Source organism: Phoca vitulina, unplaced genomic scaffold (genome assembly GCF_004348235.1).
Source record: "Phoca vitulina isolate PV1807 unplaced genomic scaffold, GSC_HSeal_1.0 scaffold16, whole genome shotgun sequence".
NCBI lineage: Eukaryota > Metazoa > Chordata > Mammalia > Carnivora > Phocidae > Phoca > Phoca vitulina.
This window is the reverse complement of record NW_022589719.1, coordinates 25,297,792-25,315,773: the sequence shown is the minus strand read 5'-3', so window position 1 is coordinate 25,315,773 and position 17,982 is coordinate 25,297,792.

Sequence of the window (17,982 nt, the reverse complement as noted above, 5' to 3'; positions counted from 1 at the left end):
AGTGGTGGTGTTTTTTGTTTCTGAGATTTAGTAAAGCAGGAATCATGATGTCACGGAAACAGTGTTATCCCAGGAGTTCAGATAACTTAATTTAAATCTCTTTACCATTACCTTGAGCAATTCGTTCAGCTACTTTTTTTTTTATTACATTCTCTTAAAGAACAGATATTCAACTAAGTAAACCTTACAGATCTTATTGCCTTTTTTCAGCAACTCATGAATCAGGGAGCATCCAATCCAACAGGTAGAAAGGAGCTCTGAAGAGCTATACAAGACAAGGGATTTTACAGGCAGAAAGAAGCGGGAACAAGGAAGTTATGGGGCAAAAAATTGAATTTGTTATTGCAAAGTTACTTTCCTCATAGGGCATGGCAGTGATGTACCAGGCAGGTTACCTATGTTAACCAGGTAATTCTTGATTGAGTGGTTTTAGATTCCATTTTTTGGAAGAGTCAAAACTGAAGCTAAGTTTTGGTTTGGTGATGTGGGGCTTAGTATAAGCAATTCCATTTAGAGCCTGTTGTCTTGTCCTTAACAATTCACAATTAATAAAATGTCAAAACACGCTATTTTCTATGAACTCCCAGGATTATTATAAGGGTCAATATCCACCTGGTATGGAGAAACATTTGGAAAAGTTTAAAGCACCAAAAATGGAAGTGTTGGCTGTATTTCAGTGTAATTCTTAGTGAAATCTCTAGTTGTGTTATATTTTATACTCAAATTCATAGAGATAATCAATAGAGTGCTAGTTTTGATGAAAGGGGACATTGCACAGTATGAACTATCTAGGGAAGAAAAACCTACTTGTTTACACGTTGGGATTATTTTCCTTTTGCATTATATTATGTTTAGTTTTTCAAAAATGTGCTACTCAACTCTTTGCTCATATAAACAAGGATTATGGAACCGAGCTAATATTCTTTAGTATTCAAATAAAATATTAATGAACATTTATATCATTATGAATTCAGTGCCAATTAACAACTGTAGAATTATGACTTCCTTTATACTTTAAAAAAATTCCTTGAGACCTTTGTATTTTCTCTTTTTATATCTCTATCCCTCATTTTCCCAGTCTGCTAATTCACAATGAGGCAGCCTCTAGAAATTACTCCCTGGATTCATTTAATTATATATGCTATCTATTATTAGCTACTGTAATTGGGGCTGATTAAAAAGAAACTATGAGGGATGCCTGGGTGGCTCAGTCAGTTAAGTGTCTTCTTTCGGCTCAGGTCATGGTCTCAGGGTCCTGGGATTAAGGCCTACATTGGGCTCCTTGCTCAGTGGTGAGTCTGTTTCTCCCTCTCTCTCTTGCCCCCTCCCCCCCCGTTCCTGTGCTTTCTCTCTCTCTCTTTCTCTCCCTTAAATAAATAAATAAAAATAAAATAAAAAATAAAAGGAAACCATGACATAGTTTATAAAAATGGTCATCTGACCTTACATATAATTCTTTGACTAGCCCATGTTTGCTAGTGAGAGCAGCACACATTTTTTGAAGTAGAGACCAAGAAATTATTCTCATGTATCTTTCCTTTTTTTCTGATTTTTATAATACACCAGTCTTCTAGATAGTACCATTTACCACCTTCTGGCCACCCAATACATGGGAAATGCAATACATGACTTGGTGTACCATTTGCTGAAGATTTATATTTTCTGTCATGTCAAAATAGCTGGGTCAATATATACATCATCAACAATATATATTTAATGAGAAAGGAAACATGCACATTCTTGTCTAAATTCATTTTGGATGGGTGTTGTTATATGTAAAAGATTGCCTCTTCCCAAGTGATTGCATACATTGTTTCCTCAACAAAGTAACAACTTGGGCATAATGCTCCTCTGAAGAAAATACTTGTAAAAAAAAAAAAAAGTACAATTACCTGTAAGAATGTAGTAGTGATTATATTTTACAAAAGCTATTTTAAAAAAGCTTATTTTATCAAAGAATTGCATGACATCTGAAAAATATGTCTTTAGAGGATATATAAAATATTTTAACACTTTGCTCACCATAGCACAGACTTGTACCTCTGAAACAAACAAACAAAAAGGGGGAGATGAACCATGGGAGACTATGGACTCTGAGAAACAAACTGAGGGTTCTAGAGGGGAGGGGGGTGGGGGAATGGGTTAGCCTGGGGATGGGTATTAAAGAGGGCATGTACTGCATGGAGCACTGGGTGTTATACGCAAACAATGAATCATGGAACACTACATCAAAAACTAATGATGTAATGTATGGTGATTAACATAACATAATAATAATTAAAAAAAGATTTTAACACTTTGACTTTAGGTCACAAAGTAGTATGTGGCCTATTTTCTTTGGTGACCTCTAGAAACTAAGCATGACCTTTGGCTGATAGCCAGCAAAGCAAGAGGTCTTCAGTCCTGCAACCTCAGGGAACTGAACTCTCTCAATAATCTAATTGAGCAAGGAAATGGAATCCCCACCAGAGCTTCCAGAAGGAAGTGCAACCCTGCCTACACCTCGACTTTTGCTCATTGAGATCCATGTTGGACCTATGACCTACAGTTCTGTAAGATAATAAACATGTGCTATTATCAGTCAATCTATTTGTGGTAATTTATGACAATAGTAATAGGAAACGAATCCACAGATTCACAGAAACTGATGTGGGAGATGTTGTAGAATGGATCAGAACATACTGATCTAAATCTTCTATCTTACAATCAATTTAACTATAGAATTTGAGGATTTGAAATACTCCACTTCCTAGCCCCCCTTCCAGCTAAGTATGAGCAGACAACTCAATGCTAGCTGATGAGATGAATGTAGGTATCAGCAAGTGCTCTTTTGCTTCCATTTTCTTTCATTCCTGGAAGGTTGCAGACGTCATATCTAAGAATGGAAAATCAGGAAGATGACAAAAATGTAGCCTTCTGATGTCATTTTAAAAGCCCTGGACTATTTATTCCTCATAAATTTTGTTGTGTGAAACAAATAAATATGTTTCATGGTGTATGCATGCATGAAATTCTAAAGGAGAAAATATCTACAATAATAATGTTTCACAATGTGTGGCAGGGGATATTATCTCTTTAGTATATTTTCAGCTGGTGTGGAAGTCCTTTTGTGGTAGGAAATGTTTTCCAGGAATGCAGGTTTTGGTACTTAAAAATAATGTGGTATGATTGAACACTTCAGGTGTTTAAAGGATGATTTCCTTCACTTTGCATGTTCACTTTGCACCTTCATCTGATGTATGAACTTCTGAGGTGATAGACAGTTGTGAATACAAACACATTTTATTTGTTTTTAATATTTTAAAAAGATTTTATATATTTATTTGAGACAGTGAGAGAGAAAGCACAAGCAGTGGGGGAGAGGGAGAAGCAGGCTCCCCACTGAGCAAGGAGCCAGACATGGGGCTCGATCCCAGGACCCTGGGATCATGACCTGAGCCGAAGGCAGATGCTTAACTGACTGAGCCACCCAGGTGCCCACAAATGCATTTTATTAGTAATTTGCAAGAATTTAATATACTCAAAGTAACAATGGGGGAGTAACAAGAAAGGTCTAACAATCATCCATTGATATTTCAAAGAAAAGAGTTTTATATTTCTCTAGGTGCAGCTCTTATAATTATATCATATGCCAGACATTTGATAATTTGCAAGGAGTTTCTTCACAAATCTCTTATATTTAAAAAAAAAAATTCACTTTTTCATCAGCTTTGCTGCTACTCCTGTATGATTTTGGCATTGAAAAGCATTGTTAAATCTATGACTTTGAAGATATATATATCTTCAAAGTCATAACTTGGATTACAAAGAATATGACTTTATAACTTGGATTACAAAGAATATGACTCTTCACCATTATTTGAAATAGTATCCTAAAGTAGGGAAAACCATTTCAAGAGTTTATGATTCACAGTACCTCTATCAGTATTGACTCATGGTTATATTTCAATCTATCTTTCCTTTGAAGATTCATATGACCATAATGATAAGTTCCTATAACTAATATTTCATCGTTAAGATAAAGTCTGCTAGGGGCGCCTGGGTGGCTCAGTCGTTAAGCGTCTGCCTTCGGCTCAGGTCATGGTCCCAGGGTCCTGGGATCGAGCCCCACATCGGGCTCCCTGCTCAGCGGGAAGCCTGCTTCTCCCTCTCCCATTCCCCCTGCTTGTGTTCCCTCTCTCGCTATGTCTTTCTCTGTCAAATAAATAAATAAAATCTTAAAAAAAAAAAAGATAACGTCTGCTAAACACTTACAAATGATCTCACAAGGAAGTATGATTTATCATCTTGTCTGAACAGGCTTCAGTCTGTTGTATCTGAAATATAAGGCCATGTTAACAGTAGTGTGCAAATATTTTAGTAACATTCATTACATAAAAACCACATGTATTCTGTTCTATCCTTCACTATTGTCTGTCAGTCCCCTTCTACAGGCTTTATTGACTGAGTACATAAGAATGTCTATGACAAACAAAAGTCACTTCTAGGGACCAAGAAAGACCTTTTGCCAGTATCTGAGATTATTTTTAAATATGCAGGCTGACCTTGGAAGGGAGTTTCTTAAACGGAGTTGCCAAGAGAGATTGTTTGTTTAATGAGGATAAAATATATTCTTTAGACTGGACCAGGGAAACGACATATGTAACATCTTAATGATGACTTTGTTAGTTGGTAGCATTCTAAAATTTATTTTTAATTTATATACAATAAATTTTAAATTTACATACAAAGTAAAATTCACTCCTTTCAGTTTAAGTTCCACGAGATTTGATAAATTCATGGAGACATATAATCATAAACATGATTAAGGAACAGTTCCAGTACTCCCCAAATTTCTCACCTGTTGTCTTTTTGCAGTTGACAATTCCCACCAACTTTATCACTAGGCAACCTTCCTTTGTCCATATAGTTTTCCCTTTTACACCAACGTTTATAGCAGCTTTATCAACAATAGCCAAACTATGGAGAGAGCCCAAATGTCCATCAACTGATGAATGGATGGTATATAAGTATAAATATATATATATATATATATATATATATATATATATATCTCCAATGGAATATTATTCAGCCATCAAAAAGAATGAAATCTTGCCATCTAGCTAAAGTGTATTATGCTAAGTGAAATAAGTCAGTCAAAGAAAGACAAATACCATATGATTTCATATGTGGAATTTAAGAAACAAAACAGATGAACATAGGGGAAGAAATAAAAAGAGAGAGGGAGGCAAACCTCTTAGACTCTTAACCATAGAGAACAAACTGAGGGTTGATGGAGGGAGGTGGGTGGGGGATCGGCTAAATAGGTGGTGGGGATTAAGGAGGGCACTTGTGATGAGCGTTGTATGTTATATATAAGTGATGAATCACTAAATTCTACTCCTGAAATAAATATTACACTATATGTTAACTAAGTAGAATTTAAATAAAAAGTTGAAACAAACACAAGAATGTCATACAAATAGAATCAGACAGTAAAGTCTTTTAAATCTGGCTTCTTTCACTTGGCATAAAGCATTTGGCATTTACCATGTTGTTGTATGCATTAATGTAGTCTGTTCATTTTTATTGCTGAGTTGTGTTCCAATGTATGAGGTTCTGGAGTTTGTTTATCCATTCCCTAGATGAAGGACATTCATGCTGTTTCCAGTTTTTGCTGTTTTAAACAAAGCTACCCTGAATATTTTGTCTGTAGTTTTTTTGTGTGTGTAAACACAAATGTTAATTTCTCTATGATAAATAGTCAGGAGTGGGACTTTAGGGTAAATGTATATGGTAAATGTATAGTTAACTTTACAATAAACTGCCAACTCATTTTCCAGAGTGGATGTTCATTTTGCATTTTTATCAGAAATGCATGAGTGCTCTGGTTGCTTTGAATCTTTGCTATCATTAGGCATTATCATGAATCGTTTTATTTTTGTTGTTGTTATTGTGGGTTTTTTATCACTCAAATAGGCATTCAGTGATATATCATTTTCTTTGTTTTTTTTTCCTTCCCTAATCAAAACTGATGTGAGCATCTTTTCACAGCCTTACTTGCAGTCTCTATATCTTCTTTGATGAGATGTCCAAGTTGTTTGCCAATTTTTAAATTAATTTGTTTCCTTATTATTGAGTTTTGAGAGTTTATGTATATTCTAAACACAAGTACTTTGTTAACTAGGTGTTGTGCAAATCTATACCCCAGACTATGCTTTGTCTTTCTATCTTTTCATGGTATCTTTTACTTAGCAAAAATATTTAATTTAATGAAATTAAATTTCCTTTTTTCTTCCTTCATGATTCATGCTTTTGGGCTTGTATTTCTGTACTTTCTGCCTAACCCAAGGTCATATAATTTCTCCTATGTTTATTCTGAAGTATTCACAGTTTTGGTTTTATATTTACATCTATGATCCATTTTATTGATATTTACAAAGAAACCAAGTGTTTTATTTCATTAGTTTTCTCTGCTTTTTTTCTGTTTTCAGTGTCATTGATTTCTGCTCTAATCTTAATTATTTCCTTTGGTCTGTTTGCTTTGAATTTATTTTTATTTTGTTTATCTAATTTCTCAATGTGGAAGCTTAGATTATTGGGATTTCTTTTTTTTTTCTTTTCAAATGTAAGATTTATTTAATTATTTTGCTGTAACAGATACATTTTTATTTCTCTTGCTTCTTTAAAAGAATATTATGGTAGGATTTATATGGCAGCTCTCTGGTATCATCAGGGAATGGGATTGCAGGAATAAGAAAGGGCAGATGTCTCCATCCCCTACCAATATTTTAAATTGGGAAAACTCTAGAATCACATGCATTTATAAGAAATAATACAAAGAGCTCCCTTTTATAATTTTCCCAGTTTCTCCCAATAGTAACATTTTGCAAAATTATAACTTAATGTCACAACCAGGATACTGACATTAATACATTCACTGGTCTTATTCCAAGTTCCCCAGTTTTTTTTTTTTTTTAAGATTTTTTTTATTTTTATTTATTTGACAGAGAGAGAGAGATAGCAAGAGAGGGAACACAAGCAGGGGGAGTGGGAGAGGGAGAAGCAGGCTTCCCGCTGAGCAGGGAGCCCGATGTGGGGCTCGATCCCAGGAGCCTGGGATCATGACCTGAGCTGAAGGCAGACGTTTAATGACTGAGCCACCGAGGCTCCCCCCAAGTTCCCCAGTTTTACCTGTACTCAATTGTGTCTGTGTGTACACACACATGCACACATACACATGTGTTCCAAGTTTCCCTCTTATATCATTTCCTTCATTCTGAAGAACTGCCTTAGTATATCTTCTAGAGCAGGTACACTGGCAATAGATCCTAATACTATTCTTTCATCTAAAAACAGTGGGGATGGGGGCGCCTGGGTGGCTCAGTCGGTTAAGCGCTGTCTTCGGCTCAGGCCATGATCCCAGGGTCCTGGGATCAAGCCCCACATCAGGCTTCCTGCTCAGTGGGAAGCCTGCTTCTCCCTCTCCCTCTGCCTTCCGCTCTGCCTATCTGTGCTCTCTCTCTGTCTCTGTCAAATAAATAAATAAAATCCAAAAAATAAATAAATAAATAGATAAAAACAGTGGGGATGTTTGCAGCATGGAAATCATCAAATGTTACAAGTCAGGGTTTCTTTTTACTTCTCTTTCTTCCTTTCTATGTATGTCTCTATATCTATCATCTATCTCTCTATCTATTTATCTATCTATCTATATCTATGTATCATTATTTATCCTATCAGTTCTGCTCTGATGGATACCCCTGACTAATATACCTCCAAAAGTCTCCATCTCCAAATACCATCACATGGGTGAGGGCCTCCACATATACACCTTTAGGGGGACAGGATTTTCATCATAGCACAAACACAGTTAAAATAGCCCAATGTAAAATAAAACAAGGTCTTCAAGGATTTAAACCCATTATACAAGACTTATTTAGAGAAGGGTGATTATCCCCACTACTTCTCCATCTTAAAGCCCAATTTGTCCTGTTCTTAAACTTGGAAATAATGGATGTCATGATGTTACCACAACTTTAATCCCATGATCCCACTCATTAAGGCACCCACATGAAATATTATTGAAATTACTGACTCCGTCAATCAACAACTGTTAAATATTTTGTAGCCATAGATTTGGCCAATATATTCTGTTCAGTGCCTATTTCAACAGTCTCTCAGAGGTAGTTTGCCTTCAGCTCTAAAGGGATATAATTCACCTTTACTTAGCCATCCATGGAGTATCTCAATAGGTCTGCCATCCCACACAATTTTTTCAGGCAAGATATTAACTGCATTCAGCTTTCTCTGCAAACATAGGTATGATATTGTGTATAAAGGATCCTCCTCCAAAGAGATTCATTTGACAGACTCGTTTTGGACATACAAACATTTACAAGGGAGCTCATAAAAAGGGGGTGGACCATTATCCCTCACAGTAAAAGACCCCACCCCTGAAGATTATTTGGTAAACCAGAGATTGCTCCATCCCTACCACTATAAAGAAACAGCTATTGATCATCTTAGCACCTGCAATATTAAAACAAAACTAACGTCTTATAGACTTACAGGGCTTCTGGAAGAAACAAATCTTTGATTTTACTTAAGCCAATTTATGCTTTGACTCACAAAGTTGCCCATGGTTAATAGGGCTTTTTAAAAAGAGTTTCTAGAATGTGCCCCTATTACAACTGGCTGTCCTGTTAGTGCCTCCCAGAGGGTCCTTCATTCTAAGTGGCCAGAAGTTTCCCAAGGACTTCTGGTACAAGAAATCGCCCTCCTCAGCTCTATGCTACCCACCATTAAAGTGGTAATTGTGAGTGCATACTGGGCTCTCCTGAAAATAGGGGCTCTCACGGGCCTTAATCCCATGACCCTCTATTAGCTGACCACTGTGTCTTGTGTCATGGAAACAGTACCCCCACAAGATTAGGGCAGTTACTGAGCCCTCCATGCTACAGGATAAAGCTAAACTTGGGCCCACAGGTATATCCCACTTTCAGTAGTGTGTGGTCTCCCCTGGCCTCAGTCCCTTGCCAGAGACCAAGGTGCTGAGTGAGTTACTTCTCTCCTGGACCCTTTGGATAATCATGGAGCAGTTGGAGTCAAGTGAATGTACAGGAAAGGGAGTTTTTACACTTAATACGGACAACATCCCTACCATTGTACATGATAGAACTCTCTAGAGGAGTTGCTGTTTGCCCCTTATCAGGACATCCCTGATCACAGATGAGAACCCAGGATAGGCACAATTGCTCAGACTTCAAGCAGTCATCTTGATACTCTGACCAATAATCAGCTCCATCTTTACCTTTTTATAGACTCTTAGACCATTGCCAATAGTTTAACTGTCTGGTTAGCATAATGGCTGCAAAAATAATTCCTTATATAAAGTTGTCACAGTCTCTGGCAAATAGCCAGCAAGGAAATGAGGCCCTGATTCTTACAGTGGCAAAGAAATTAACTTTGCCAACAGCTTGAATGATCATGAACATAAATCCTTCCCCAAGCAAGCATTCAGATGATGCCCCAGCTCCAGCCAAGGCTTTGACCACAGCTTGCTGGAGGACCCAGCTAAACCCTGGTCACACTCCTGCCCTACAGAGACTATGAGCTGATAAATAGGTACTGATTTAACCTTCTAACTTTTTGGTAATTTGTTATGCCGCAATAGATAATTAATATATATGTCCTTTATCAGCTTGAGAAAGGCTCCTTTTTCTAATTCATTAAGATAATTTACTTGGAATGTATATCGAATATGTCACATTGTTGGATTTCCTTTCTGCATTTATTGAGATAATCTTGTGGCTTTTCTCCTTTAATTTGTTCATATGGTTAAATAAATTGATTTTTAAATGCTCACCAACACTGAATTTCTGAAATAAATCCTTCTTGGTCATGTTATATTACCTGCCTTAAGTAACATTGGATTTGATTTACTAATATTTTGTTAAGGACTTTTGTATCTATTTCCATAAGTCAGACTATAATGTTCTCATTTTTAAAAAATTCTTCTCAGGTTTTGGTTTTAAGGTTCTTATGGTTTCATACAAAAAGCATAACATTATGCTATATTTGTCTAGTCTCTGAACAATTTTGCATAATTTGAAACTGTTTCTTGTTAAAATATTTAGAATTCACCAGATAAGCCATTTGGGTTGGTACCATTTTTGTGAGAAAGTTTTGAGTGTCATTTTTTTTCTGAATGCAGAATAATAGTTTGACTTTTTAAACCTTATCTTTCTAAGGTTGTCATTCTAATGTCTTTTGAAATCCTTTATTTCTGATGAGAAATCACTCATTTTTATGTTTGTTTCATTTGATGGTTGTTTGGGTTCTTTGTCTATTTTATAGTTATTTTTGTTGCTGTTTTGCTTCATTTTCTTTTAACTATTCTATGCCTAGATGTAATTCACTTTGCATTCATTATATGCTCACTGAGATTCTAGATCTGAGTGTTGGGGTAATTTCCCTGTGTTCTTATAGCATTATCATTATTATTATTATTTATTATTTTTTTAGGGATCATATTTTCCTGCCTCTACATATGTCTCATGATTTTTTAAATTTATTTTACACTGGATATTTTGCATAAAAAAAGTAGAGACTTAAGTAGACAATATTTGCCCTTAGAATTAAGAACAATTTCTCTGTGTAGCTGCTAGGATAAGGGGCTGAGTCAATCAGACCTATAGTTGAGCTTGGTCTGGAATTTGCTGCAGCTTTAATTAGATTCATTTCTCCATTGGCTCTAAATATTTCTATTATTTATACATAGTGAAGTGATAAGGATTTTTCTTTCTTTAGTGATCAGTTTGGTAAAAATAGAATTTCTTGTCTGTTCTTTGGTGCTTTTGTGTAGATTTGAAATAGCTTTAGTCATTATTTTATTTGTTTTCAGTAAGATAGCTGGTCTGCGCATCTTAGGCTGTCATAGTCCCAAAAGAAGAGTCTCCTTTCTTACAAGATACTTATTCATTCATGTAAATTAAACTAGCTTTCCCCCTTGTTTTGGCAGTTCTATAGGACTGATTTATGGTTAAATTACCATAATTTTTGCTAATTTGATACTTGTTTTAGAACATGAGTTCAATCTTAATTCAATTGTATTTTAGTTGGTCTGCCATAAAATTAATTCAACTTATTGGGGTATTGATACCAAGGGTGGGAAAGTATAGAATCAGGATTTACTATTTAATGATGCTTTATTGGGGCTGAAAGTCAGAATACCATGTGCAGAGAGAAGAGATACATCTTACCGAAGTAACATAAATGTTTCTTAAAAGAAAATAACGAAATCTGAAAAACACTCCCACAGGGTGAGAAATCAAATACTGTCCAGTTGAATGAAATAACAATTACACCAAAGGTCTCTAAGAACACTGGAAGATTAGGGGTGCCTTCAAGACTTAGACTTACTCCTTGGGTGATCACATAGTTGTCTCTGGTGCCATCCAGTGTGTAGAAGATGTAACAACTCTCTAGATTCTGGGGCAAAAGGAAAACACTGTGTTTATTCTTTCCCAAGCAGGCCCAGGGTGAAAGAGCACTTGCTGGGAAAGTCTGATTTCCTAAGAACTGGTTCAAGGTGGGCATTCTAGGTATTTGGGTGACAGAGCATATATTTTTCTGATGACTTTCTATACCACATTGGTTTCAGGTTCCAAGCAAAAGATCCTAATATAAGCCCTCTGATTCATCAATTTTCATTCATTCACGTTTCCTAATATTCAATTCACAATTCATTAAGTTAAATTAGTTCAGTAAGTTGCTCATTATAGATATATTTTTCAATTAATTTAATTCTTTTCAATAGATTCCAATTCCTTGGTGAATTACTCCACTCTTTAGTCATTTTTCCAATTAATTCTTTTTAAACCAACTTTTACAATTATTTTAAAGTCCTTACTTGCCAACTCCAAAAGGTGGTTCAATCTTCATTTGCTTTTAGCCTTTTCCCCCTTCTTTATTGCTCATAAGTCTTGCCCACCCTCTGTGTATTTGCTTATTTCATGCCCTATAGTGACTACAAAGAAAAATGTTACAGATGATTTCACCCACCAAAGACTGTTCAATCATTCCTCCAATGAAGTTAAGGCTGATAATCTCAATTCAATCTGAAACCGATCTGAGTTGAGTCTTCCTTACAGTTTTGGCAAGATGGAGTGTACCTCCAGTTCACCCCTATTTCTAAGGAATGACATTCCAGGCTTACACTTAAGAACTTGGGCTCTCTTTGTCTCTTCAGCAAGAAGAGAATGAAAGAATTTCCTGTGTTTCAGAGGTTTCTGGTTTACATCTTTAACCTCCCACCCCGACCAACTTTAGAATTTTGGGAAAATGCCTTGAAAGGAAGATCACTATGTGTTTGAGGCCACACAAATGTCCAGTTTTGCACTATTCCCGTGTGTGCAATTACCAAAAGTTTGGCAAGTTTTTTTGAGTCCAGCTGAAGCCCTGTTCCAGGGACCATACCTGTATTCTCAGATTAGATTCTCAGGGAAATGTGGTTTCTGATTGTGAGGTCAAATGAGAAATCCCTCTAAGGTTTTACACTTTTTTTTTATTCTCAGAACCCAAACTCATAGCAGGTTTTTGTATCCTAAACACTAAGAAATTGGGAGAAATTCCACTTTGTTTTTTGAAAAGTTTTAGTGCTCTTTGTCATTATATGCTGAAGTTTTGAATTTAGAAAATGTCTTGAATAGAAAATCTACCATTTGTTTGAGTTTCCTCGCATCTTCAGTTTTGATATTCCAGCACTATGTAACTGTCAAAAGTTCTAGAAAAGCCTATATTCTCAGTTTCTTGCCGATACTTAAACTTGATAAATTCCTACAGGGACATCTGTAAGTTTTCAGCTCACCTCTAAATAGGTATGACTTTTCTTGAAGGTTCTCTAGTCCATAATGATGAGTTTATATATATGATGCAAAAGGTGGATTTCTTCATATATCACCAAAGTAAACAGTTGATAAGACAAAGCTGAGTTTACTACTTGCCTTAATAAGGGAGAACACCACCTCACAGAGCTTTCACAGTTTCAGTGGAGAAGGGGGAAGCAAGGAAAGAATTTAGGAAGTTTGGTTTAAGGTAGATCTTTCAAAGCAAGATTTTGATAGGATTGGCTAGAGATCAAGAGACAATGGTTCAAAATCTTGCCATTTGCAACGACGTGGTTGGAATTGGAGGGTATTATGCTGAGCGAAATAAGTCAATCAGAGAAAGACATGTATCATATTGATCTCACTGATATGAGGAATTCTTAATCTCAGGAAACTGAGTGTTGCTGGAGTGGTGGGGGTGGGAGGGATGGGGTGGCTGGGTGATAGACACTGGGGAGGGTGTGTGCTATGGTGAGTGCTGTGAATTGTGTAGGACTGTTGAATCACAGACCTGTACCTCTGAAACAAATAATATGTTATATGTTAAAAAAAGAAGAAGAAGATAGTAGGAAGGGAAGAATGAAGGGGGGGAATCGGAGAGGGAGACGAACTGTGAGAGACTATGGACTCTGAGAAACCAACTGAGGGTTCTAGAGGGGAGGGGGATAGGGGAATGGGTTAGCCTGGTGATGGGTATTAAAGAGGGCATGTATTGAATGGAGCACTGGGTGTTATACACAAACAATGAATCATGGAACACTACATCAAAAACTAGTGATGTAATGTATGGTGATTAACATAACATAATAAAGTAAAATTTAAAAAAAGGGAGACAATGGTTCAGGTTGGTGGAAACAAAGAAAGGATTTTGTGGCAAGAGATCCAAAGAATTTGAGGAGTAAACTGTTGATGTTTTCCATTAAAGAGTCTATGGGTTGTGGAAATTTTTGTAATGAGCAATCAAAATATTTGCCTGGGCGAAAACTCTTAGATAAATTTAGTCATGCTATTAAAAACAGAGGAATAGCTAAGTCATCTTAATGTAGATATTAAGGTATGGTTTATGGGACACCTGGGTGGCTCAGATGGTTAAGAGTCGGCCTTCAGCTCAGGCCATGATCCCAAGGTCCTGGGATGGAGCCCCATGTCAGGCTCCCAGCTTGGCGGGGAGTCTGCTTCTCCCTCTGCCTCTCTCCCCTGCTCATGCTCTCTCTCTCTGTCTGTCTCTCTCTCTCAAATGAATAAATAAAATCTTTTAAAAAAAAAAGGTATGGTTTTAGTTCTTCATTTCCAGGTTAAGTATGATGATAGACAATGTCTATTCTATATGTTACTTTTAATTTACCTTTTTTTTTCCCCAAGAATTTATCAGTGGGAACAAAAAACTACCATGAGTGATCACATCCTACCTCAAATGGAAGGCTGGTTTTTTTTAAATTTTTAATGGAAATAACAGATTATTGAGTTATGTAAATACTGTATCTCTTTCTTCTCTCAATAATTCCTACATGGGTGATATCTGATCAGTTGCTTATGAAGTCCTGTGTAATTTTCTGATATCAGATAATATAAAATCAGAAGTTGCAAAGTAATATCATCTGCAGTGCCTTCTTTGTAAACTAAAATCTGAAACTAAGAGCCAGTATCATACTTGCTATATCTGATCTGATGTTACAAAGTTAAGTTTCATCTGTATCTATTTGCCTAACAACTGTGTTTTTCTAGAACCCTTGAATAATGAGTACAATTAACTTATCATTATAAGAAAGACTCCCTTCATCCCACCTTTCCTTCTAGCTCTACTGAATACTATGGCAGGGACATTTGGAATCATCATAAAGAATGGTGCAAAATCCCAGGAATTATGCAGAGATTCCAAACGTTTTGCTACAGAGGAATGCTACTGCTACATTTTACAACAATCTTAAAGGTTTGGACCTCTGCCTGTGGGTTCAAATAGATCACTCAATTGATGTTAGGTTATCACTCTCTTCTTTGAAGAGTAGGAATAGGGAAAGGGAATGGGTATTTTTTATCTTTTAATGGATGAAATTCTAAATAATTGCATTTTAAAATGTAAATTTGTATAGAAAATTAGTTTCATTAAAATTATTTATTAAATTTTAAAACATTTAAAAATTTTTTTCATTACCATCATTATTACTGTAACTTTTAAATTTATTTTTTTATTTTTTACAGCAAATCTTTTTAAAGATTTTATTTATTTATTTGACAGAGAGAGAGAGAGTGCTAGCAGGGGAATCGTCAGGCAGAGGGAGAGGGAGAAGCAGGGCTTCTGTGGGGCTCGATCCCAAGACCCTGAGATCATGACCTGAGCCAAAGACAGATGCTTAACCGACTGAGCTACCCAGGCATCCTTACAGTAATTTTTTTTTTTAATTGTTAAATTCTCAATATGGCCATGTTATGCTAAAATGACTTTCATTTTTGCTTAAATTGTTAACTTACAGTTCATCAACCCTGTCACTAAACAAAATGATTTCAATACGTTTGCATATAGATGGGAGGATCACCCCGCAAATAAAGAAGAAAACTAAATTCAGATCTGAGTTCACTATAATGGGGAATTTTTCAATGGTTAGAACACCCACAGTGAATTGAAGTTGTGAAAGTCTTGTCCTTAAAAGCAATTAAACTGAAGTTGTCTGGCATTTTTCAGTCCTGAATTAGATTTTTACATTGGATATTAGTTTTAACAGGATTCCCTCTAAGATTCTGCAATCCAATTACCCCTCTTCATTTTTCCCTTCTTACTATCTTCTTCTTCTTCTTTTTTTAACATATAATGTATTATTTGTTTCAGAGGTACAGGTCTGTGATTCAACAGTCTTACACAATTCACAACTCTCACCATAGTACATACCCTCCCCAATGTCTATCCACCCAGCCACCCCATGCCTCCCACCCCCCACCACTCCAGCAACCCTCATTTGTTTCCTGAGATTAAGAATTCCTCATATCAGTGAGATCATATGATACATGTCTTTCTCTGATTGACTTATTTCGCTCAGCATAATACCCTCCAATTCCATCCACATCGTTGCAAATGGCAAGAGTTCATTCCTTTTGATGGCTGCATAATATTCCGTTGTATATATATACCACTTCTTCTTTATCCAATCATCTGTAGATGGACATCTTGGCTCTTTCCACAGTTTGGCTATTGTGGACATTGCTGCTATAAACATCGGGGTGCATGTACCCCTTCGGATCCCTACATTTGTATCTTTGGGGTAAATACCCAGTAGTGCAGTTGCTGGGTCGTAGGGATATTTCCAACTTTGTGAGGAACCTCCCTACTGTTTCCAGAGTGGCTTCACCAGCTTGCATTCCCACCAACAGTGTAGGAGGGTTCCCCTTTCTCCACATCTTGCCAGCATCTGTCATTTCCTGACTTGTTAATTTTAGCCATTCTGACTGGTATGAGATGGTATCTCATTGAGGTTTTGATTTAGATTTCCCTGATGCCGAGCGATGTTGAGCACTTTTTCATGTGTCTGTTGGCCATTTGGATATCTTCTTTGGAAAAATATCTGTTCATGTCTTCTGCCCATTTCTTGACTAGATCATTTGTTCTTTGGGTGTTGAGTTTAAGAAGTTCTTTATAGATTTTGGATATTAGCCCTATATCTGATATGTCATTTGCAAATATCTTCTCCCATTCCGTCACTTGTCTTTTGGTTTTGTTGACTGTTTCTTTTACTGTGCAAAAACTTTTTATCTTGATGAAGTCCCAATAGTTCATTTTTGCCCTTGCTTCCCTTGCCTTTGGCGATGTTTCTAGGAAGAAGTTGCTGCGGCTGAGGTCGAAGAGGTTGCTGCCTGTGCTCTCCTGTCTCACATTGAGGTCTTTCAACCATTTTGAGTCTATTTTTGTGTGTGGTGTAAGGAAATGGTCCAGTTTCATTCTTCTGCATGTGGTTGTCTAATTTTCCCAACACCATTTGTTGAAGAGACTGTCTTTTTTCCATTGGACATTCTTTCCTGCTTTGTCGAAGATTAGTTGACCATAGAGTTGAGGGTCCATTTCTGGGCTCTCTACTCTGTTCCATTGATCTATGTGTCTGTTTTCGTGCCAGTACCATACTGTCTTGATGATGACAACTTTGTAATATAGCTTGAAGTCCAGAATTGTGATGCCACCAGCTTTTCTTTTCTTTTTCAACATTCCTCTGGCTATTCGGGGTCTTTTCTGGGATTATTTGTTCCATTTCTTTGAAAAAAAGTGGATGGTATTTTGATAGGGATTGCATTGAATGTGTATATTGCTCTAGGTAGCATTGACATCTTCACAATATTTGTTCTTCCAATCCATGAGCATGGAACATTTGTCCATTTCTTTGTGTCTTCCTCAATTTCTTTCATGAGTATTTTATAGTTTTCTGAGTACAGATTCTTTGCCTCTTTGGTTAGATTTATTCCTAAGTATCTTATGGTTTTGGGTGCTATTGTAAATGGGATCGACTCCTTAATTTCTCTTTCTTCTGTCTTGTTGTTGGTGTATAGAAATGCCACTGATTTCTGTGCATTGATTTTCTATCCTGCCACTTTACTAAATTCCTGTATGAGTTCTAGCAGTTCTGGGGTGGAGTCTTTTGGGTTTTCCACAGAAAGTATCATATCATCTGTAAAGAGTGAGAATTTGACTTCTTCTTTGCTGATTTGGGGTCTTTTATTTCTTTTTGTTGTCTGATTGCTGTGGCTAGGATTTCTATTACTATGTTGAATAGCAGTGGTGAGAGTGGACATCCCTGCCGTGCTCCTGACCTTAGGGGGAAAGTTCTCAGTTTTTCCCCATTGAGAATGATATTCACTGTAGGTTTTTCATAGATGGCTTTTATGATATTGAGGTATGTATCCTCTATCCCTATACTCTGAAGAGTTTTGATCAAGAAATGATGTTGTACTTTGTCAAATGCTGTTTCTGCATCTATTGAGAGGATCATATGGTTCTTGTTCTTTCTTTTATTAATATATTGTATCACATTGATTGATTTGCGGATGTTGAACCAACCTTGCAGCCCAGGAATAAATCCCACTTGGTTGTGGTGAATAATCCTTTCTTTTTTTTTTTTTTTTTTTTTTTTTT